This window comes from Muscardinus avellanarius (genome assembly GCF_963383645.1).
Source record: "Muscardinus avellanarius genome assembly, chromosome: 12".
Taxonomy (NCBI): Eukaryota; Metazoa; Chordata; class Mammalia; order Rodentia; family Gliridae; genus Muscardinus; species Muscardinus avellanarius.
In genome coordinates, this window is record NC_137798.1 from 16,964,063 (window position 1) to 16,989,277 (window position 25,215).

Consider the following 25,215-nt stretch of genomic DNA (forward strand, 5'->3'; position numbering starts at 1 on the left):
TGGGGATGGAACCCAGAGGCATTTGACCTCTGAGCTATACCCCCTGCCCAATTTTTTATTCTATATTTTAAAACAGGGTCTCACTGAGTTACAGAGGGCCTCACTAAGTAGCTGAGGCTGTCCACGAACTGCAATCCTCCAGTCTCAGCCTCCCAAATGCTGGGATTACAAGTGTGTGTCACCATGCCCAGCTCAAGAAAAAAAATTTTTTTGACAAAGTATATCATGTGAATTCAGACTTACCTCAATGCTAAGAATTATGTTTAGATAAGAAAAAAATTATTTTGATCTCAGGTAGAAAAATAGATTGCTTTGAGTTTTATGTAGCTTTAGACTCTTAAAAATTAGCATTTACTCTTACTCAAATTGTTTCAAAGATGATTCATTTGGTCTAGTTATCAATGACTGCACTGTCTCTCATAGCCTTGTGCATCGACTATGTCCAGAATCACGTTTATGTGCATCCTGAACAGTGTGTGGGAATCTAATTATTTGTCACCTTTATGTAAACCCACCACCTGCTTGGTTCTTATCATTAAACTTTGTAACTACTTTAAAAAAAAAAAGATATAATGAAGTAAATGCTTACCCCAAATGTGGATGTACCCATATTTGAAAAACAAACTCTTCAGGACATCAAGTCTCAAATAGACCCAAATACAATAAAACTGGGAGACTTCAACACACTACTCGTGCCACTAGATCAATCTTCAAGGCAAAGTGTGAGTAAAGACTCTTCAGAACTAAAGAAAAGTATAAGCCAAATGGACCTAATAGACACATACAAAATATTTCAACTAGGAACAGCAGAGTACACATTTTTCTCAGCTGCTCATGATATCTTCTCGAAAAGAGATCACTTCCTGGGCCACAAAGCATACACCAGCAAATTCAAAAGATGTAATATAATTTCCTGCACCTTTTCAGATTGCAATGGAATGAAAGTAGAAATCAACAAAAAAGAAGACCAAAAAAAATTATATAAATACATGGGATTAAATGATTCAAATTGACTGAGTGGATGCAATCAGAATAAGGGGAGAAATTAAAAAATTCTGGAATTAAACAAAAATAGAGACATAACATGCCAAAATCTCTGGTAAACTTTGAAGGCAGTGTGAAAAGGAAGGTTTATAGCATTTAGTGCCCACATAAGAAGAATAGAGAGTTGTCATTAAACAATCTAATGACACATCTCAAGGACTGAGAAAAACAGCAACAGTCTCATCACAAAGCCAGCAGAAGGTAGGAAATAATTTAAATCAGAGAAGAAATAAATGAAATAAAGAATGAAAAGCAATACAAAAAATTGACAAAACAAAAAACTGGTTTTTTGAAAAGATTAATAAAATTGACAAACCCCTGGCCAACCTAACCAAAAGAAAAAGAGAATCAACTCAAATCATTAAAATCAGAAATGAAAAGAAGACATCACCACAGACAGTGGAGAAATTCAAAGGATTAGCAGAAACTACTTTGAAAATTTATACTCCAATAGACTGGAAAAAGATGGAAGAAATTATTAGATTTCTAAGCACATATAACCTACCTAAATTGAACCAAGAGGACATAGCAAGCCCAAACCAACCAATAGCAAGCAAAGAAATAGAAACAGCAATAAAACCTCTGCCATCAAAGAGAACCTCAGACCCAGCCATGTTTCCAGCTGAATTATACAAAACTTTCAGAGAACTAATTTCAATACTCCGCAACTTGTTCTAGGAAATCAAAAGAGATAGAATTCTTCCAAACTTCATCTGAGGCCAGTATTACATTAATAACAAGACCAAATAAAGATAAGAAAAGAAAATTAGAAACCAATATCTTTGATGAACATAGATGCAAAATTTTTAAACAAAATATTAGTTATATGCATTCAAAACTATATCAAGATAATTATGCACCATGACCAAGTTTATTTCATCCCAATAAAGCAAGGCTGGTTCAACATATACAAATCAATACATGCTATTCATCACATAAATAAAACTGAGAACAAAAACCACATAATCATATCAATAGATGCTAAAAAAACCATTTGACAAAATTCAATACCCACTCATGTTTAAAAAAAAACACTGCAGAAAACTAGAATAGAAGGAATATGTCTCAACATCATTGAGGCAATACAAAATAAACCCAAAGCCAACATCATATTCAGTGGGGAAAAACTGCAAGCATTCCTTTTAAAATCAGGAACAAGACAAGGATGCCCACTATCACCACTTCTTTTCAATATTGTCCTCAAGACTCTTGCCATAGCAATAAGACAAGAGAAGGACATCAAAGGAATTCTAATAGGAAAAGGAATTTAAATTATCCTTATATGCAGATGACATGATCATATTATCTAGAAGACCCAAAAAACTCAGCCAAAAGACTACTGAAACTAATTGTAAGTGGCAGAATACAAAATTAACCTAAAGAAATCAGTAGCTTTTCTATATGCCAACAATGAATTCCCAATGAAAGAAATAAAGAAAACAATTCCATTCACAGTAACCTCAAAACCAATAAAATACATAGGGATAAACTAACCAAAGATGTAAAAAAAAAAAAAAAACCTCTACAATGGAAACTATAAAACATTAAAGAAAAAACTGAAGAAGACCTTGGAAGATGGAAAGATCGCCCTTGCTCATGGATACAGGCAGAGCAAATATCATCAAAATGGCCATTCTGCCAAAAGTGATCTATAGATTCAGTGCAATTCCTATCAAAATACCATAGACATTCTTCATAGACCTAGAAAAATCAGTCATGAATTTCATATGGAAAAAGAATAAGAACCATGCAAGAGGCATCACAATCCCTGACTTCAAACTATACTACAGAGCACTAGCAATTAAAACAGAATCATATTGGCACAATAACAGCCACACAGACCAGTGGAATAGAATACAAGAAACACACACATTTATAGTCAATTGATCTTTGACAAAGGGGCCAAATTCATATGCTGGAGAAAAGACAGCCTTTTCAACAAATGATGCTGGGAGAACTGGCTATCCATTTGTAGAAAGATAGAACTAAATCCTTACCTCTCACCATGTGCAGGAATCAATTTGAGATGGATCAAAGACCTGGAAATCAGATCAGAGACCGTGAAGCTATTAGAGGAGGGTTTAGACTCAATATTCCAACATACAGACACAGATAGTAACTTTCTGAACAAAACCTTCAAAGCACAGGAAATTAAAGCAAGAATTTACAAGTGGGATGGCATCCAATTACAAATTTTCTGCTCATTAAAGGAAACCATCAAGAACCTAAAGAGAAAGCCTACAGAATGGGAGACGATCTTTACCAGCTACCACATGATAGAGGGCTAATATTTAGAATATACAAAGAGCTCAAAAGACTCTACACTAACAAAAAAAAACCCAAATAAGAAATGGGCAACTGAATTGAATAGACATTTCACAAAAGAAGAGATTTAAATGGCCAATAAGTACATGAAAAAATGTTCAACATCATTAGCCATCAGGGAGATGCAAATCAAAACTACAGAGATTCCATCTAACCCCAGTCAGAGTGGCAAGCATAAAGAAGTCAAACAACAACAAATGCTGGTGAGGATGTGGGGAAAGAGGAACTCTTTTACACTGTTGGTGGGAGTGCAAACTACTGCAGTGGCTAAGGAGAGCAGTGTGGAGATTCCTGAGAAAACTGGGAAGAGATCCACCATATGATCCATCTCTACCACTCCTGGGTATCTTTCCAAAGGTGGTTGAAATACGAGACCTAGAGTAACATATGCATATCCATGCTCATAGCAGCACAATTTGCAATAGCCAAAATATGGAACCAACTTAGGTCTCCATCAACAGATGGATGGATGGCAAAATTATGGGAAATACACACAATGAAATTCTACTCGGCAATAAAGAAGAACAAAATCATGTCATTTGCAAGAAGATGGAAGGAACTGGAGAACATTATGTTAAGTGAGATCAGTCAGGCACAGAAAGAGAAGGGACATATGTTTTCTCTAATATGCTCAAGCTGGGGAATATTTGGGATACCAGAGGGACTCCAGGTAATGGAGGGGAAACCTCAGCAAAGCCAGAAAGGAGGGGTAAGGAAGGAAGAAGGCTGAGGTTTAAAACAGAAAAGCTACCTGCGACTGTGTGTATACATGTGGATATAAGAGTGTTAACATGAACACTCAGTTTTGGAAGGAAGGGAAAAGAGAAGGCAGGGGGTCACCAAATACTGTGTGAATATATGCCATTGTCAACATGATCCACATTATAGTGTGAGACTATAGTGCACCAGTAAAAAATTTTAAAAAGTTATATAGGGTAAATACTAGAGCATATTACAGTGCTTCTCAGCACCACTTACAACAGTGAGCAAAGCCACCTCTGAATACTTTGCTTCCTGTATTTTTAGAGAATGTCTTACTTGCCTATGGCTATTACATCCATTAAGTATTGGAGCCTCATTCAATGCCTGGCTTGTTGATGTCAATCCCAGGGCCACCTTCCAGTTCTAATATCCTCCAGTACTACAAATTACACCCACATTCTTTTCCATTGCCAAGTTGCAGAGGCTGGCTTCAAACCTGCAATCCTCCTGTCTCAGCCTCCCGAGTACTGGAATGGGATTACAAGTGTGCATCACCATACTCAACTATAACTAAACATTTTTAAAGAACATCATCAGAATGGTTTTCAAATCTAAAGGGCTTTGGAAAGCCAAATTCAGGATTATAGTGTTCTTACAGAGCTTTTTCCTGTGAAAATTTCTCTAAATGAAGGATCCTAGCACTAATATTCTAGGGGCCCTAAATCTCTGGATTTAGCTATCTGAAACTATCTTTCTTTCACAGATATCTTTAGAAAATTTTCAGGAAAAAATTTAAGGTGAGAAAGGATGGTCTCAGCTCCGCCCCAGTCACCCACTTGGATTGTTGTACCCAGTTGTGGGAGCCAGCTGTACTTTATCAAGTTGAGAACATCCATAGACCAGTAGCTGGGGCAATGAGAAAGCAACCGAGAATCCAACCACACCATAATGCATGATTAAAGGTCTTTGGACAGCTGGGCGTGGTGGCGCATGCTTGTAATCCCAGCATTCGGGAGGCTGAGACCGGAGGATCATGGTTCGCGGACAGCCTCAGCTACTTAGTGAGGGCCTCTGTAACTCAGTGAGACCCAGTTTCAAAATAAAGAATAAAAAAAAAATGGGGCAGGCAGTGTAGCCTGGAGGTTGAATGTCCCTGGGTTCCATCCCCAGACACACACACACACAAAAAAAAAAAAAGGTCTTTGGACAAGCCGAGTGTGGTGGCACATGCTTATAATCCCAGCATTTGGGAGGCTGAGACAGGAGGATCTGGGTTTGTGGCCAGCCTCAGATACTTAGTGAGGCACCCTGCAACTTAGTGAACACTGTTTCAAAATATAGCATAAAAAATTGGGCTAGGGATGTAGCTCAGAGGTAGAATGTCCCTGGGTTCAATTCCCAGTACCAAAAAAAAAAAAAAAAGTATTTGGGTAGAAAAGACAAGTATAAGAGCACTCCAAATTTTCATTTATTTGCACAGTTGTCGCATAAAGATAGAAAATGTTAGCCAGGCATGGTGGTGCACGCTTGTAATCCCCACGCTTGGGAGGCTGAGACAGGAGGATCGCACAGGTTCGAAGCCAGCCTCAGCTGGTTTAAGAGCCCCTGTTTCCAAGTAAAAAATATAAAATAGGTCTGGGAGTGTAGCCTGGAGGTAGAAGGCCCCTGACTTCCATTCCCAGTACCACCAAAAAAAAGATAGAAAATATTTATAGAGAACACACCAAGGCCTTGGACAATGTTATAAAAAAGTATTTGTCATAATAAAAGAAATCGAAGGACATTAATGCTCAGATTTCTTCCCACTATAATGCTGAATGTGCCTAGAATCTTCTCCATTTAAACCCTGATGAAGCCAGGCATGGTGGTGCACGCTTGTAATCCTCGCACTTGGGAGGCTGAGACAGGAGGATCGCACAGGTTCGAAGCCAGCCTCAGCTACTTAGTGAGGCTCTCAGCAACTTAGTGAGACCCTGTTTCTAATAAAATATAAAATAGGTCTGGGAGTGTAGCCTGGAGGTAGAAAGCCTCTGGGTTCCACCCCTTGTGCCACCAAAATAAAAATAAAAATTAAAATAAAAAAATAAACCCTGGTGAACTATAAATGGATGAAGAAACTTCAACATTTGCATGTTCTGCCTGCCGATGGTTAAGAATCCAATGGCTGTGGTCAATGGGGAAGGAAAGTTTGAGGTATACAATACTCAGCAAGCCTGTTGTAACTCTTTTTCTGGGCCTCCGGGCCTTTTCTTCCCTTATTCCAAGGGAGATTTCAAGTCAGAAGACTGCAGATGAAAAAAAGCCCACTTTCTTCCAAACTTGTCTAGGTTTAGTTGCTTTGTTGGTTTTTGACAGGCTCAGACATAGACACATACTAATACCAACCTTGTGACTAGCTCCAAAAGTTGGGTTTACTACTCAAGCTCTGGCACACAAAGGGTAGCACTGTTCCTGTCCTCCTCCCCTTGCTATCAAGTAAAGGGTCTCTCAGTCCACCTGGTCAAGCCTTTTCATATTTTAGATAAGGACACTGATATTTAGATAAGGACACTGTATTCCAAGGCCACACTGATAATTATTAACAAAGCTGGGCTTTGAGCATGGGCCTTCCCGATCCCAATCCAGCCGTCTTTCATCTGCCAAAGACCATCTTCTCCTCTGGGGATACGAATACCAATTTCTCCCACAAATAAATGGCACAGGAAGCAAATAACTTAAAATGGATTTAAGAGAAGAAACTAAATGCATTGGGTAGAGCTTATTTGAATTCACATTTAAAAAACAACTGGGAAAAGACATTTTTAAGACAATTAGAAAAACTGAATAGAATTGAATATTGGATAATATTATGTATTGGAATTTTATTAGTTGTGATAATGGCATGGAGCATATGAGACTTTCTGTAAGTTCCTTTCAGTTAAAATGTATACTGAATGTCCTTTTGACAAGTGACAAAACATAGTGATCTGGATTTATGCTAAAATACTCCAGGAAAAATGAGGCTGGGCAGAAACAGGGAGGAAAGAAGGCTGGCAACTGTTGGTAACTGTGGGGAATTGTTCAACTATTCTCTTGAAAATGTTGATTTCAAAGACACTCAGAAGAAACACTAACCCAGACCTAAGGTTGAACAGGTTGAAAGCACAGTATCTCTCGCTTCTAGCTGAGTAGTTCTGGGAGGGCGAGGGTGGGAACCACTGCCACTCTCCTAATCCTTCACCTAACTCACCCCCAGTCTACTCCTCACTGGAGATGCCAGATAGGGGGCAGAGCAGACGTCACACTGCTCCACACATATCTATCCAGATGCGACTTGATCTTTTTTTCTGTTAACAGCAAACCGGAATGTTTCCAGTGAAGTCAGTGGTACAGTGCTATTTTTTTCTAAATCCTAATGCTCTGTTAATTTTTTTAATAAAATGTAAAAAAAAAAAAAACTTCACATTCATCCCAGGCACAATACTTTATCATCATCCTTGACATCATATTTGATGTCAGAGTAGTGTCACCGATTCTGTACTCCCTTCCTACACAGAGACAGAGGAGAAGAGATTAATCATTGACCATGTGTGAACCCAATTTGTTTGTGTATTGATCACAAAAAGAAGACCTACTGTTGGATCCAAGTGGAAACCTGTCTATAGTAAGGCTTCAGACTGTGGTTTGGCTTCAGACTGTATCTTTTCTGCTAATTCTCTCAAGGGACTGAGTGAGTTTGGCTTTCATAATTAAAGAAGTTGTGTCTTTGTGGGAACATTTGAAATAAGTTGAGACTTGAATCTATTTACTATTGAAGTCTTGCTCTAATAGCTTATAATAGAAAATTTGAGGGCAATTACAGGCCTCTGCCCAGTAATTGGAAGAAATGGATTAAAGATGATGAACACAGGGCAAATCTTTGCATTCTTGGGAAGCTTCTTTAAATGCTCAGGACTACAGAAACTATTTTCAAACCCAAAGGTTTATCTTGATCCACACATGTTCTCAACCTTCCCTTTCCTAAGCCCTTCCTTTTTCTGCTCCCGTATTTGTATCCATGATTTTCCAACATCAGTGATGATATCATCCATTGTAGAGTTCCCTTTGGCAAATCATACACTTGCTAGGTATTGTGGAGATACCAGGAAGAGAGGCATCTGTCTCTGTACCAAGGTGTAGACTCCGACATATGAAACATGGAGGTGTGGAGTTTTTATTCCAGTCCCCAAGTACTAAAGAAACATTAATAATTGCCAAAGATCATGCTTCTAGCCCTTTACTTCCCTGGGACGCAGACACTCCATAGGTAGGAATTAACATGACTGCAGGGACCATCTTCTTTGTGTCTCCCACAAATTTCAGAAGAGTGTTCAGTGCCTGATAAGAACCCAGTAAGCAATTAATACATCGAGGTGGAGGGTTGCTGTTAGCAATCCTGTACCAGGTACAAGGTCACAAAATTCACCCCTGCTAGTGTCTGTGAAAATTCATCCTGATTGAAATTCCATATGAATGCATGGATTTGAACCCTTAAAGTTTCAGAAGGATTGATACTTCTAATCTGGTAAAATAAAGGTATTTTAATTTCATTGCACCTTTCAGTTTAGCATATTATATTAGACTGAAATGCAGATTATAACTTTTTCTCAAGAGATACCTCTTCTAGTTTCCTTCAGTTAGTTACAAAAAGGCCCCATCATTAGAGACTTTACTCCCTCACTGGAGAGAGTACTTGTGATGACTGACTGACTTCCACAATTGGCTTAGGGAACCAGAATCATTCATTAAATCAAATAAAAAGGATATCAAGGAAAGAATAAATCATCAAAGAATAACTCTCTGGGCTCAATTTTTTTTCTTCTCCTTGAGCCAGAATGCTAGCATCTCTCTTGAAAACAAGTTAACACTCACAAGGCAGGCCTAGGTACCCAGATGACCTCTGCAGTATTTATTAGGCACTGACTGTATTCAAGCTCTTCAATAGAATAGCTGCTGCTGAAGAACCCACCAACCCACTCAGACTCTGCTCTAGCTTATTGTAGCTTTTATCATCCTCAACTTCTCGATGAGAAAACTGAGTCCCACACAGGTGAAATGATCTATCCAATATCCCCAAGATAGAAAGTTGCATAGACAAATGGAAAAGAATTCCGGGCTCTAGTCTGCTGTCTTGTAGCCTTTGCTGTTCCTGCTTCCCCACATCGTCCCTCAGTCCTCAATACCCTGTCTGTGCAGAGCTGAACACACACACAATTTTCACCACCATTTGATCATTCGGTCCTGGCAGCAGCCCAGTTTAAAAAAAAAAAAAAAAAGGCAGAGAAGAAATTGCACAGGAAAGCAAACCAAGAACTTGGCAAGTCTCCTTGCCTAAAGTTACCCAGCCAGAGATGGCCAATGCATCTGAGCTCCCAGCACAGTGAGATTCCTTCACACCAACTAGGACTTCTCAGCCAAGAAGTCAAGAGAAAAGAACAAGACATGAAGTCACTCCCTGGGTCTGAACCTGTTAAACTGTGCAATTGGAAGAGGAGCTAAGGTGCATGCCAGCCTGTTCTCTCTGCAGCCTCCTGGCTTTTCAAAACCTCACAAGCAGTGGGGGCTCCTTGCATCTCTCCCACACCCAAACCTTCCCCGGCCTCTTTGCTTGGATCCAGGCGCTGGAGTGAATTCAAATCAGGCCCTGTGCTACCCTGTCCAGACTGTCAGAACTGCCCACACACTCTACAAAGAGAGAGAGAGACAGATAACCCCAGGGTGAGCCAGAGGACCACTTTGGGAAATGTATTCCCAAGGCGCCAGGAAGAGAGCTGGCTAATTGGCTCCAGAGGCAGCGAAGGCGGCAGGCAGGTAGGACCGCGCCAGCCTTTATTGACTGATGCAGTTACTTGTTGGGAACCTGTGTTCATTAGCTGCGTGTAAAGTGATATTACGGGAGAGACGCTGGGTCCTGTGCTGAGTGATTGCGCGCCCCGCCTGACAGGAGGTGCGTTATGTAAAAGCACCTTCTAGAGTAATCGAGTTACTTAAGTGGATGTGTTGAGCGTATCGGTGTGGGTGCCGCCTCAAATGCACGATCAGAGGGGGCTGAAATGCGAAAGGCAACTCCGCCTCAGCTGGAAGAGGCCCGGGGCTGGCTGGTACTTTCCCACGTGTCCCTCTAAATATCGGGAACTGAAGCATTCCTGTCTCTCCAGGGTTCCAGGCAAAGGTGGGCAAGTGCGCTACCAGGATCAACAGATCGAGGAAAACAGAGCAGAAACCACATCCTCTTTCTTCAAATCTGCCTTATTTTTTTCCTGTAATATAGAGAAGTATGTTGGCTAACCCTTGGGCTCTAAAAGAGCCCATTAAAAACAAAGGAAGGGGCACTAGGTCAATGATGTTTTCTAGAATGCTGCTGAACAAATCAAAAGTGGCAAACGGTTTTGAATCCATACCCCCCACCCTGGAACTCTGAAGACTTTGGGGGTATAAAAAAAACTCTGTGCAGAGGTAAAAATGTAGCCCCACCCCAGTACTTTCATAGAAGGCAACTGCAGAGGCCCCATCTCCATCCCTGTGGCTCCGAGAAGGCTTATGTATCCGTCCCCTTCTTTCTTCCAGGACCACTGCCCTAGGTCACTGCTCTCAGGATGTCCCCCTTCCCAGGCTTCCCAGTGAGATAGTGCCATTCATACACAGTCATTTCTGTCTCTTCCAAGCCCACTCAACAGAACCTGAAGACCCCTTTTGTTCCCATATCACCCCAGAGTTCACTAGGTGCTTTTAAACCAATCTTCTGTGCTACATCCATGAGGACACCCAATGTCCCCTATCCCAGTCACACTTTCTATAGAGTCGGGGCAGGTATCTCCCATCAGTACTGGCACCTGTATGGCCCCTGAGCCCTAGGACTCTGGTCCCTCCTACAAATAGACCGTGGCTCGGTCTACATCCTCTCCCCTCCCCCATCCTCTACCTGTACTAAATTCTAGGGAGAGTACAGCTTCAGTGCTCACCAGAATACAGCTCATCTTCGATGGCTCCCTGTAGAAGCTGCTCTGATTCCTCAGCATGACAGCCAAAGTCCCAGTCTCTCTACTTCCCCTGAGACTCATCTTTTCCCAACCTCATCCTTATGGCTAGCTCATGGACTTACCCATCAAACAAGTTGTCTCTGACTGAGCATGCTTTGAATTTTCCCCACCTTCATCCCAGTGTGCCCTCAGTTCACCCAGTGCTGCCTTTCAATCTGCAAGACCCATCACAACTCAGTTCTTCTCCTGCCCTCTCCTCTCCTCCCTCTCCTCTCCTCCCTTCTCTCATCTCCTCTCCTCGTAGAGCTAGGATGTATCACAGGCAAAGGTGTGGATCCTGGAAGTAGGGGTGCATCCTATTTATCTACATCCCTACAGTCTATAGCACAGTGCTTGGTACACAGTCAGTTCCTAACAAGTAGCTATTGGACTGAAGAGGCTATGGCAGCTGAGTGAAAGGCGATGCCTGGGGAAAATCACTCACTACCTCCTTATTAGAAAGTCATTTATCCATTTTCTTTCCCCTCAGTGTCCTTCGAGGGAATAGAACCCAAAACTGGTAAGGCTTGATAGAAAGGTTAGGATTGGACAATGCCTAAAGCACCGTCCATAGGATGCCCAAAGCAAGGTCCACACCACCAGTGGGAACCCGGAGGATATACCTGGAGAAAAGAGAGAGGGAAAGGAGGCCATCTAAACAAACGGGCACATGGCTGGCTCCCTCATCTCTGACCCAAACACCAACCACACATGTTAGTTGATACCCTTCCAAACTTTGCTTTTTATCTGTCTCTCACAGACCTTAAAGAAGTTAGAATCATCAAATGTTAGAAATTACAGGGTCTTTCCAGGCGTGGTGGTGCACACTTGTAATCCCAGCATTTGGGAGGCTGAGACAGGAGGATCCTAGGTTCGCAGCCAGCCTCAGCTATTTAGTGAGGCTCTTTGCAACCCAATGAGAGCCGTTTCAAAATAAAGAATAAAAAATAGGGCTGGGGTGTAGCTCAGAGGTAGAATGCCCCTGAGTTCAATCCCCAGTACTGACAGAAGAGGAGGAGGTGGAGAAGGAGGAGGAGGAGGAGGAGGAGGAGGAGGAGGAGGAGGAGGAGGAGGGAGGAGGAGGAGACAGAAGCCTGGAAAGTAGAATGACTCCCCCACATCATATGACCAATTAGATCAATTAGCAACAGCGTTAGAACTGAAACCCACCTGACTACACACACAGAATACCTTTCTTAACTAATATTGAAGTCTTTTCTTCCCACTTCTTTATCATTTATTTTTATAAAAATTGGGGATAAAATGAAAGAATAAGGAGGCAGAAAAATGGGAACTGAAAAGTATATCCAACAGTAAGTCTTCATCAATCTTTTTTTGTACTGGGGATTGAAACCAGAAGCATTCTACCTCTGAGCTACATCCTATCCCTTTTACTTTTTTTGTTTTGAAGCATACTCTCACTAGGTTGCTGTGTGTTTTGCTACGGCTGCTGTCCTCAAGCCTGGGATCTTTCTGTCTCTGCCTCCCAAGTGCTGTTTGGACATATTTTTAACGAATCCTCCAGCACAGTCAGTAGAAGCTTTTGTAAGTTCACTCCTTTGTTTTATGAAAAGTGACAAGGATACATGGAATTCAAGTGATTCCGTATCCAGAGACTGACTCCTAGGTGCCTCCTGCTACATACGGGCCCCTCTCCCTCCTGGGTGTGATCCGGCGCACTGAGCAGGGGTAGCGGTCCAGACGTGAGGTGCTACTGTCTTAGCGCTGGTTGCAACCCTCCTAGGCTTTCCTCTCTGATTTCTTAGCACAAATCCAGCACTCTAGAAACAAAATCATAACAGTTAGAGTACGTCTCCCATCTCTAGGCAGCAGGGCTGAATTGTATGCTGGAAAACCAAAAACGGACGCTCTACAAAGCTGGGCTGATGGCTGGATGATCCGACGCCGCAGACTCAGATGGTGTTCATCGGTGGCTGCCATGTGAGTAACAGCAGTAGCCATTTTTTAAATAAAGTACACAATTTACAAGCAAGAGAAGCAGCCCCAAATCTTTCCCATTCGTTGTGTGTGTGTGTGTGTGTGTGTGTGTGTGTGTGTGTGTGTGTGTGTTACTAGGCACTGAACCCAGAGGCATTCTAGCTCTGAGCAACAACCTAGCCCCTAGCCCTTTCTATATTTTATTTTGAAACAAGGTCTCACTAAATTGCTGAGAATCATGCTAAATTGCTAAGGCTGGCCTCTAATTTGCTATCCTCCCATCTCAGACTCCCAGTCATTGGGATTATAGGTGTGTACCACCATACTCAGCTCATTAATCTTTTTTGTGATATCGGGGATGGAATCCGGGGGCATTCTACCTCCAAGGGCCACCCCCAGCCCTATTTTTATTCTTTATTTTAAAGCAGGGTCCCACTGAGTTGCAAAAGGGCCTCATTAAGTAGCAGAGGCTGGCCTCACATCACAGGCGTCTTGTCTCAGCCTCCCAAATGCTGGGATTCCAAGCATGTGCCACGATGCTCATCCCTGTTCTAGAGAGGAACTATAGGATTTCTCCTTGTTGTTACTAATAAAAGTCAAGTAAGAGAAGAGTTAGTGGTATATATCTAGGCAAAAGATATGTCTGGGGAGCACAGGTAGTCTTCAGCGTGGTCCCTATCACTCATCCTTTCACTGCCCCTTCACATTATCTTTAAAACTCCAAGGGGGCTACTGCCTTGCATTTCCAACAGCCTCTGGGCCCCTGAGGTTCTGAAAAGTCCCTCAGCGACAGCAAATTAGGACTCAATCCTCTCTCTACGTGGATTTGCTGTGGGATCGTGGAAAATGGCTCTCTGTGCTTGGGTCACTGTGGCTACCAAATGGGGCTAATGGGCTCCCTGGATTCCTTTGTAAAGTTGCCATTTACAAAACACCAGCAGGTGGAAGACTTGAGTGATAATAGTTGTTTTTTCTCACAGTTCTAGAGGCCAGAAGTCCCAGCTCAACACGTTGGCAGATTTGGTTTCTTCTGTGGCGTCTGTCCCTTGGCTTCTGGGAGGCTACCAGCCCACTGTGTTCTTACATGGTGGTCCCTGTGTGTATACACACTCCTTTGTCTCTTTATGTGTCCAAATTTCCTCTTCTTCTAAGGACACCAATAAGATCGACTGGGACCCGCCTGCTATGGTTTGGATAAGTGTGCCCCAGTGCCCGTGGGGTTTTATTCTTTGTGTGTTTGTTCATTTGCTGTCTTCTTCTTTTGTACTGGGGATTGAACCCAAGGGCATTCTATCTTTGAGCTACACTCCCACCACTTTTAGTTTTTTTTTATTTTGTAAAAGGGTCTTGCTAAGTTGGTAAGAGTCTCTCTAAGCTGAGCATGGTGGTGTACACTTTTAATCCCAGCATTTGGAGGGCTGAGACAGGAATCACACTTCACGGCCAGCCTCAGCTACTTAGTGAGACCCTTTGCAACTCAGTGAGACCCTGTTTCAAAATGAAGAATAAAAAATGGGGCTGGAGGTCTAAATTGCTGAGGCTGGTGTTGAACTTGCAACCCTCCTGCCTCCCAAGTACTGGGATTATGCCATGCTTGCCTCAGCCTATTTTCAAAGGTGTGGTTGCCACCCTGTGGCACTCTTGAGAGTAGAACCTAAAAGCAGGAAGTGAGGTCATTGAGATGTGGCCCTGAAGGCAGGAAGTGAGGTCACTGGGATGTGGCCCTGAAGGTGAAATTAGGGCCCTTCCTCTTTCTCTCTTTGCGTCCTAGCTTCATGAGGGAAGCAACTTTGTGTCAACATGTGCACCCCAAAATGCTATTCTGTCTGACCACAGGTTCACCTGAAATGGAGTCAACCAACCAAGGATTAGAAACTCAGAAACAGAACAAGCTGATCATCTCGTGTATCTAGTCATAGTGACAGCTAGCTAACATGCCTCCCTAACAACCTCATTCTAAACTAATTACCTCTTTAGCCATGCATGGTGGTGCACACTTGTAATCCAAGTACTTGGGAGGCTGAGGCAAGAGGATCGCAGGTTCGCGGACAGCCTCAGCTACATAGTAAGGCCCTTCTCAACTTACTGACACCCTGTTTCAAAATAAAAAATATAAAAATATAGAGTTGGGGAAGTAACTCGGAGGTAGAATTCCCCTAGGTTCAATCCTTGGTACCACAAAAAATAAATAAATAGTTACCTTTTTTAAAGAGCTGATCACCAAGTATGATGATACCCTCAGGTCCTGGGCACTGAGGCTTCAACAGAAGAATTTGGGGGAGATGCCAGTTAGTCCATGACACTCTCGTACTGATGTGACAGCAGGGGTGAAATGCAGTCAGGTGGCCTAAGATATGTGATAACGAGGTGAATGCACAATGATCCCTGATACTATTAATATTGTTTATTTTGTAATATAATCTTGAGCTTGTAATGGAAATTCAGAGTTCATCGTATTCGTCCTTGTTTAAAAAGTTTGCCACAGGCCAGCCGTGGTGGTGCACACTTGTAATACCAGAATTTGAGAGACCGAGACAGGAGGATCGCGTTTTGCAGACAGCCTCAGCTACTTCGTGAGGCCCTCTGCAACTTAGTGAGACCTTGTTTTAAAATAAAGAATTTTAAAAAATAGGGCTAGGTGTTTAGCTCAGAGGTAGAATGCCCCTGGGTTCCATTTTCAGCACCATACACACATAAAAAAATTGTTTTTGCTGCATCATTGTAACTTTTGACTAGAATGAAGTTCCAAACTTCTCTGTATCAATTACAAAACCATTCAGAATGTAAATGTGACCCGATTTTTCCATCTTTCTGGATTCTTCATCACCTTCAGGCTCTGGCATTCTGGACTCTCCACTGCTCTCCAGGTACGTACACTGGTTCCCTCACATACACAGGTGCCTCCTCCCACCAACACAAGCTGGGGGACTTTTGCACAATCTTCAAACACCACACCAAGGTTCATATCCTCTGAGAAACCTTTTCCTGGTTCTGAGTCAAAATCAGTTGTTCTAAACTGGGTATGGTGGTACATGCCTGTAATCCCACTACCTGGGAGGCTGACACAGGAAGATCATAGGTTCTTAGCCGGCTTCAGCTACTTATCAAGGCCCTCCACAACTTAGTGAGACCCTGTTTCAAAATCAGAGATAAGGCTGGAGGTGTAGCTTGGAGGTAGAATGCCCCTGGGTTCCATCCTCAGTAACGCAAAAAAAAATCAGTTATTCTCACAAATAATATCTCACTCGTTAACAGGATTTTAATCCAAGTACTTGAATTCTAAGCAGCAAACATTTTCCTCTCTCTCTCTGGATTTCCTGTATTAATGCAGTTTTCTAGCAAGGATACCATGATACATCACTATCACCTGTTATTTCATTTTATCTAAACAGCCTAGGGAACATCAGGATATTCCATGACTGGGATGGTAGGTAGAGACACCCACAAACATAGAAAAATGTGAGAAACTAGTTTTACCCCTTTGACCCATTCATCTAAGCCCCTGGAGCTGAGCTAGATAAGATTTCAGGCCTTGAACCTCTAAGACTAACTCTAGGAGAGTGGACACTGGTGAACCTGAGGACAAGAGCCATTAGTGGTCAGCTTTCATCCCCTTCTCCCTTTCCCCAGCCCAGGCACAATGGAATTACTGAAGCACCTGTTGTGTCTTTCCCTGAGAGGCCTCTTTTTTTATCACAAGAATGCCCACCATTCCTGGGAGCACCTTGAAATAAGGGGGGGGGGCGGAGGGAGAGGGAGAGAGAGAAGGGAGAAGAAAGAAGAAAGAAGACAGGGGAGAGGGGAGAGGGAGAAAGGAGAGAGGAGGAGAGAGAGAGAAAGAGAGAGGAGAATGGAGAAAGAGAGGGGGAGAAAAGAGAGGAGAGAGAAAGGAAAGGAGAGAGAGGGGAGAAAGGAAAGAGGAGAGAGAAGAGAGATGGGGTGAGAGGAGAGAGAAGAATGAGAGAGAGGAGAGAGAGAAGAGAGGAGTGAAAGGAGAGAGAAGAGAGAAGAGAAAAGGAAAGAGGAGAGAGATGTGAGAGAGGAGAGAGTAAAGAGAGAGAAGAGGGGAGAGAGAAGAGGAGAGAGGAGAGAGAGAAGAATGGAGAGAGAGGAGAGAAGAGAGGAAGAGTAAAGAAGAAAGAGGGGAGAGAGAAGAGAGGAATGAGGAGAGAGGAGATAAAAGAGAGGAGAGAGATGGGGAGAAAGGAAAGAGAAGAGAGGAGGAGAAAGGAGAGGAGAAAGAGAGAGGAAAGAGGAAAAAGGAGAGAGGAGAGAGAAAGGAAAGAGAGGAGAGAGAAGAGAGGAGAGAGAAGAGAGGAAAGAGGAGAGCGAAAGGAGAGAGAGATGGGGGACAGAGGAGAGAGAAGAAAGAGAGGAGAGAGAAGAGAGAGAGAGAGAGAGAGAAAAAGAGACAGACAGACAGACCGACAGACAGACAGACAGACTGAACACAAGATGCCACCGTGTGGATAGATGGATCTGGAGGAGATTATGCTAAGTGAGATTAATAAGTCATAAAAAATAAGATATCAGATGCTCTCCCTAATATGTGAAAGCTAGAGAGAAATGGGTAACAGGAGAAATTCTGGATGAAGAAGGAGATCCTTTAGATGAGCAAATAAGGTGACCTAACTGAGGGGATGGGAGGGGGAAGAGGGAAACTCTCTAAAGCACATGATGTACTTAAACATATCAAAGTCAATCACTAAGCCAAGCATGGGAAGGAGGGTTGAGGTGGAGATTGGGTAAGGGCTAATTGGGTGATGTGTACAGGTATATCTCCACCATCTTTTATCCCATTAAGATGTATGAATACAATGCACCAATAAAATTTTTTAATATAAAGAATTAAAAAATCAGGCTGGGGGTGTAGCTTGGAAGTAGAATGCCCATGGGCTAAATTCCAAGCATCACAAAAAAAAAATGTTTCATGTTGGTCACATGTTACATGAAGCAGCAAAGAGTGTATCTGTATTACAAGTGTAACTAGGTAGAAATCATAATTATGCTGGCATTAAAATAGTCAATGTCTAGAGAGCATAAGAGATGGCCAATATACTAAGCCCTTCAAAGCATTATCCCAATTAACACTCAGAAAATTAATTGATGTATAGATTATTATTACTATTATACTATTTGTCTAATAGCTATCAATTTTTAAAACTCTGTATATATTACATATATGTATAATACATATATTTATATACACATATACATGTGTATATCACCTTAAAGTAAATTGTTTCTATACTGCAGCCCAGAGTTTATCACCTAAGATTTTTTTTTTTTTTTTTTTTTTTTTGCTGTACTGTTGATGGAACCCAGGGGCATTGTACCTCTGAGCTACACTTCCGGCCCCATTTTTTATTCTTTATTTTGAAACAGGGTCTCACTGAGTTGCAGAGACCCTCACTAAGTAGCTGAGGCTGTCCACAAACCACGATCCTCCTGCCTCAGCTTCCCAAATGTTGGGATTACAACCTTGCACCACCACGCCTGGCAAGACCCTGTAATTTCTAACATTTGATGATTCTAACTTCTTTAAGCTCTGTGTGTGTTGGCTCTCACCCTGGAGTTTTTCAGGTCTGTACTTTTTAAAGGTTTGGTATAGAAACACCAATGAGATCACAACCCCTGCCCACTGAGGAATCCTCACAGGTCCCCATTCCCTGGAGCCAAGGTTCAGGAGTAAGACCGTGAGTGGTGACTTTTGCCCCTTCTGTTCTGGCCTCCAAAACAAACAATGTGCTCAGGAATGATCAAAGAGAAGCAGCTTCAGATGCTATACAATAAATAGTACCTTCAAACACTGGCCCAAGGAACAAAGTCCATGAGAGAGATCCCCTTAAAATGTGAAACCTCAGCCTTCACAGAAGAGAGCTTCTCATGCAGCTCTGCCCCGACTGTGTAATTTCTGGAAAACCACACTTAACCTTCCCGAGTCCCCGCTGGAAAAAAAAATGAGCAATTATGAAAATAACAAAGACTGACCTAGGTAGAGTGTAAGGTCCTCTCTGCCCATTCATGATGGATTTCTTTCCCTCCTGCCAGCTTCAGATGCCTCTAAATTCTGCAACACAGGAAAAGGTTGGTGTGGTTGGAAATACACTATCGGGAAATTAAAGGAAAACCCTACCTATTTACATCCAGATAAACTTCAGCAAGCAGAAGTCTCTGAAAATTAGAGGTATTAAAGAAGCAGAACCTGCCCTTTTCTTGTGTGTGTGAATGACAACGGGAGAGACCTGAGGGGCTGTTGCAGCCGCTGAGTAACCACCAAGGAAAATCGACCTGAGTATCCACCTGGATTATCAGAAAAACTACTTTGAAAAACTCTAACAAAATGAAAAATTTAGAAGAAATTGACAAGTTTCTAGATATATGTAACCTTCTTAAAATGAGTGAAGATATAGAAAATTTAAACTGATCAATAGCAATCAAAGAGATTGAAGCAGCAATAAAGAGCCTACTATCATACAAAATCCCAGGACCAAATGGGCTATACTACAAAGCCATAGCTATAAAAACAGCATGGTACTGGCACAAAAACAGATACATAGACCAATGAAGCAGAATAGAAGACTCAGAAACAAATCCTCACACCAACAGCCAATTGATTTTTGACAACAGGGCCAAAAAACATACAATGGAAAAGATAGCTTCTTCATCAAATGGTGTTGGTAAAAGTTATTAACAATATGCAGAAAAATGGAACTAACCCCCACTCTCTCAACCTGCACAAGAGCCAATTCAAGATTGATCAAAGACTTGGAAATCAAACCAAACACCTTGTAGCTTCTTGAAGAGGGCATAGGTCCAACACTTCAACACATAGGCATAGTCAAAATCTTTCTCAACAATAGCACAAGAAATTAAAAGAAAGATTAATAGGTGGGATTGCATTAAACCAAAGAGCTACTGTAAAGCAAAGGAAACTATCAAGAACCTCAACAGCGAGCTAACAGAAAGGGAGAACATATTTGTTAACTAGTCCTCCACTAGAGGACTAATATCTAGAATATACAGAGAACTCAAGAAATTCGCACTAAGAAAACAAAAAAAAAACAATTAAAAAAATGGGCAAGTGAACTAAATAGGCAATTCACAAAAGAAATTCAAGTGACCAATAAATTTATAAAAAAATGTTCAACATCATTAGCAATCAGAAAGATGCACATCAAAACTATCCTAAGATTTCATCTAACTCCTACTAGAATGGCAATCATTCAAAATACAAACAACATCAAATGCTGGCAAGGATGTAGAGAAGTGGGGACTCTAAAACATTACTGATGAGATTGCAAATTAATGCAATCGCTTTGGAAAATAGTCTGGAGGATCCTCAAAAGAATGGGAACAAACTTACCATATGATCCAGCAATACCACTCCTGGGTATCTACCCAAAAGAATGGAAACCCAACTACCAAACTAATGCCTGTGCATCTATGTTCATAGCTGCACAACTCACCATTGACAAACTATGCAACCAGCCAAGATGTTCATCAACAGATGAATGGATTGCAAAACTATACACAATATAATTTTATTCAACCATAAAGAACAAAATTATGTCATTTGTGGAAAAATGGATAGAACTGAAGAACATTATGCTAAGTAAAACTGGTCAGTCACAAAAAGTAAAAAATGGATACTCTCCCTAATATTCAAAAGCTAGAGAGATAAAGGGTCATAGGAGGACCTTTAGACAAAGAAGAAAAACTACAGATGAGCAAATAAGGCACCTAACTGAGAATGGTGGGAGGGAGAAAGAGAAAGTTTTCTAATGTACATGCTATACATTCACAAACATAGCAAAGCCAATCTCTAAGCCAAACGTGAAGGGTGGGAGGGAATTGGATGGGAATTGTGTGCATGTATGCATCTACCATCTGCACCTCATTAAGATGTATGACTACAATGCACCAATAAAAAAAAATTTAAAGCCAGGCATGGTGGTGCATCTGGGAGGCTGAGACAGGAGGATTGCAGTTTTCAGACAGCCTCAGCTACGTAAGCGAGGTTCTTTGCAACACAGTGAGACCCTATTTCAAAATAAAAAGTAAAAAATAGAGTTGGGGTAGAGCTCGGATATAGAATGCCCCTGGATTCCATCCCCAATACTGTAAAAAAAAATTAAATGACAGTATAGGGAGGATTAAAAATACAATAAGTTGAATTTTTATTGAATTCTTGGCATTGTAATTCATATGCATCATATGTAATACTATAATGTAAGCAATAATATGTATATTAAGTGGCTAATATTGAAAAAAATCCAGTAATTTGTAATGAAAATATAGAAATGTGGGTGTAGCTCAAAGGAAAAATACACCTGGTTCAATTTACAACATCATAAAAAGTAAAAATTTTAAAAATAAATAAAAATCAGACATTAGGTAGGCACACTGCTGCCCAGTGACTGGAGAGGCTAAGGCAGGAAAATCATAAATTTGAGGCCATTCTTGGCAATTATTGAGACCTTATCTCAAAATAAAACTGAAAAACACGCCAGGCATGGTGGTGCATGCTTGTAATCCCCGCGCTTGGGAGGCTCAGACAAGAGGGGCAGGTTCAAAGCCAGCCTCGGCTACTGAGTGAGGCTCTCAGCAACTTAGTGAGACTCTGTTTCCAAATAAAGTATAAAACATGAGCCAGGCATGGTGGCGCACACTTGTAATCCCAGCATTCGGGAGGCTGAGATTGGAGGATCGTGGTTCGCGAGGCCCTCTGCAATTTAGTGAGAGCCTGTTTCAAAATAAAGAATAAAAATAGGGCAGGGGGTGTAGCTCAGAGATCGAATGCCCCTGGGTTCCATCCCCAGACCCGCAAAAAAAAAATTTTTTTAATAAAAAATAAAGTATAAAATATGTCTGGGAATACAGCCCAGAAGTAGAAAGCCTCTGGGTTCCACCCCTAGACAATAAATAAATAAATAAATAAATAAATAAATAAACAAACAAACAAACAAACAAACAAACACTGGGGATATGCTTAGTGGCCAAGTAGCCCTGGGTTCAATCACCAATACCTCAAAAAGTAGAAGAGATCAATAAAATAATGTTTTCAAAATATTAGTAACTTGAGAGTGGTGAGTACATAGTTTTTAAATATGATTTTTTTCTACTTTTATATTATATTTAAATTTTTTAGTGACAAAATTTTTCAGAGAGGAGAAAAGGATAAAGCCAGCCCAGGTGATTCTCATGCACCCTAGAGTTCTGCTCATCGTCTGCTAGGACGAGTAGGTTCTCAGGAAGCAGAGATGGATTCAGTATTTCAGAAGCCTTCAGCAGTTCCATGCATCTGACTCTAGGAGTGCTCGGTGGGAGGCCAGGGCTAAAGAGGATGCAGAGGGCCTTTCTGCAGCAGTGGCTCAGCTCACCAACAGCTTGTGTGCTTCAAGGCCTCCACTCACCTCCCCTTTCCTCACTCCTTGCCAAGTGCCGGCCACTTGTCCTCACTCAACATAGTCATGACCTCAGGTTGTAGAGTCTCAAGCCCTCAGGCAGGACTTTGGTGAGAACTTACTGAATATCTGCTATGATTTACCAGCCACCAAAATGGCTTGTGGCAAACAGAGGCAGGGGCTCGTTCATTCACCAGCAGGCAATCCAAAATAGTTGAGAGGCCTTGCAAATAACCACTTTCTTAGGGCAAGGAACTACTTCTTAGGGGTATGTATAAAGGGATGTTAATTTCCCTTACTGTGCTGCACATAAGTCTCTGTAAAGGGCAAGGAAAAATCTAGTTTTGTTTGGCTGTATACGTTTTGGTTTTGCTTTAAGGTATTGCAGCCTGGAAGAAGTCAATTTAAACTTGACAAATAATTTCATGTGCTAATTATCTAGCTGACCCATTTCCTATTGGAGAACCACGCGAATTGTGAGATCCCAAATAGTGAAGAAAAACAAGTAACATCCATTCATTGCTGTGGGGCTTGTGCTAGGGACAAGCTAATGAAGTGGGCTTGCAAAATGTCATTTGCTCTTAAGGTTATCCGGGGCATTATATTTTTCTTCTATATTTTGTTTGTTTGTCTGTCCTCTAAGGGTTTCCTGAAATTTTGCTTGTAACAATCACTTTCACAAGTACACAACTGAACACAGACACACTCTCTGTTCCAATTCAGAATCACACACTCGCAATTATTCAGTGACTTTCCATCAGGCATGTCATGGATGGCCACATGGCAAGGGGTGCCACCCCACAGTGATTCCTCTTCTACAAATTAATGGCGCTCCATGTCTCTGTTGAAATAAGTGTATTTGACTGTTCTATTAAAGTGAATTATCCTAAATGGGTTGTCAGCCAGATTGTCCTCATTATGAATTCAAACTCCAGGTTCATCAGGGAATAGATTTAGAATGGCTAATGATGTTACAAAGCTGCCAACTCTTATTCATAAGAAAAATTAGCTCTGTGATGTCTCAGGAATTCATCCCTTCCCTTCTCCTCCCAGAAAGTTGCTCTGATTCAAGGCCTCCCTACATCTGTTCTACACAAAAGCCTTCTTCCATTTCCACCCACTTTTTCAGGTCTCAGTAGAACACACACACACACACACACACACACACGCACACACACACACACACACACACACACACACACACACACACACACCTTTTCTCTTAACTCTTGATTCAGAGCATTGTATCTTTCCAGGTTTATTCCCATCCCTCACTCTCACTACTACCACTTGATGGACCACCCACATGCACAGTCACCAAGCCCTAAACAGAGTTAGCATGCCTCCCTGTTGACACCTCCATCCCTACCTGGATATCCTTAGTCCATATTGGCACCTGTCAGAGATCTATTCAGCTGGGCGTGGTGGCGCATGCTTGTAATCCCAGCATTTGGGAGGCTAAGACAGGAGGATCGGGGTTCACGGACAGCCTCAGCTACTTAGTGAGGCCCTTTGCAACTCAGTGAGATCCAGTTTCAAAATAAAGAATTTAAAAAAAGTAGGGCTAGGGGTGTATCTCAGAAGTAAAATGTCCCTGGATTCCACCCCCAGTACCACAAAGAGGGAGGGAGGAGTAGGGGAGGGAGAGAGGGAGAGAAGGAGAAAGGGAAAGAGGGAGGGAGGGAGGGAGAGAGAGAAGAGAGAAGAGAGAGAATGAGAATCCATTCAGTACGTTGCTCAAATCTTCTACTTCCAGGAGGACTTCTCCTGCATTCCTAACAGAACACAATAGATCATTCCAAATAATCTCTTCCTGGGGGACTTCCGGGAAGATGGCAACCGAGAAAAGCTGGGCTTAAGAGCCTCACTAACAACCAATCTCCATTACCACAAAATCAGCGCCTTTCATAGCCAGAAAACACCATCACCAGAGAAACAAAAAAAATCACCAGGCTCCAGGAGAAAACAGACTGAGAACAGAGCTCAGAGCCACAGAGGAGATACACCAGCCTCACGCCCGAGGACGCGGCAGCAGCGCTATACTGCTGGCGGCAGCGGCGAGTTCACCGGATGGCTACAGCAAGCCGAGGTGAGCCGCTGCGGAACAGCCAGGTGGGATTTTTCAGCGCAGGGAACATCTAAAGCTCCCAGTGACTGAGCTCAGCACACACTGCAAGAACTCAGAGTGGAATTCAAAGCCAAGAAGAAATAAGCCAGCCTCACGGCCGAGGGCGTAACAGCGGCGCCATATTGCCACCGATGGCAGCAGCAGCGAATTCAACAAGTCAAGTACAGCTACATCTGTGAACTCAAGAACAGTGAGCCAAATTGCGGGCCACAGAGGAGAAATCCCAGTACTGTACTTCCTGGGACTTGACCCAGTTGGGGAGGGGCGGTGGCAGTGATATCACACCATAGGAGAATGTGCAACCTGGCACCCCCCATAGTTTAAAGCAGCCTCTATCGACTCCCTGGGTCGGAGACTCCCAGTAAAGGAGTAGTGGGGTCTGAGATACTACAGACTCGAGATCCAGAGCACCTTAAGCGAAGTCATAGTGACCCAAGGGAAGAACCCAGAGAAGGCACAAACTTCCGAAATCATGGGAAAGAGAAATAACACTGGAGCAATGAATGCTCACAACCCCACAACATCAGAACCCGATAAAACAGAAAATCAGAGATTTCTAGAAGATCAAATCAGGAAAATAACTGTAGAAATAATAGAGGTACTTCGAAAAGAACTCAGAGAGAGCCAAAAAGAG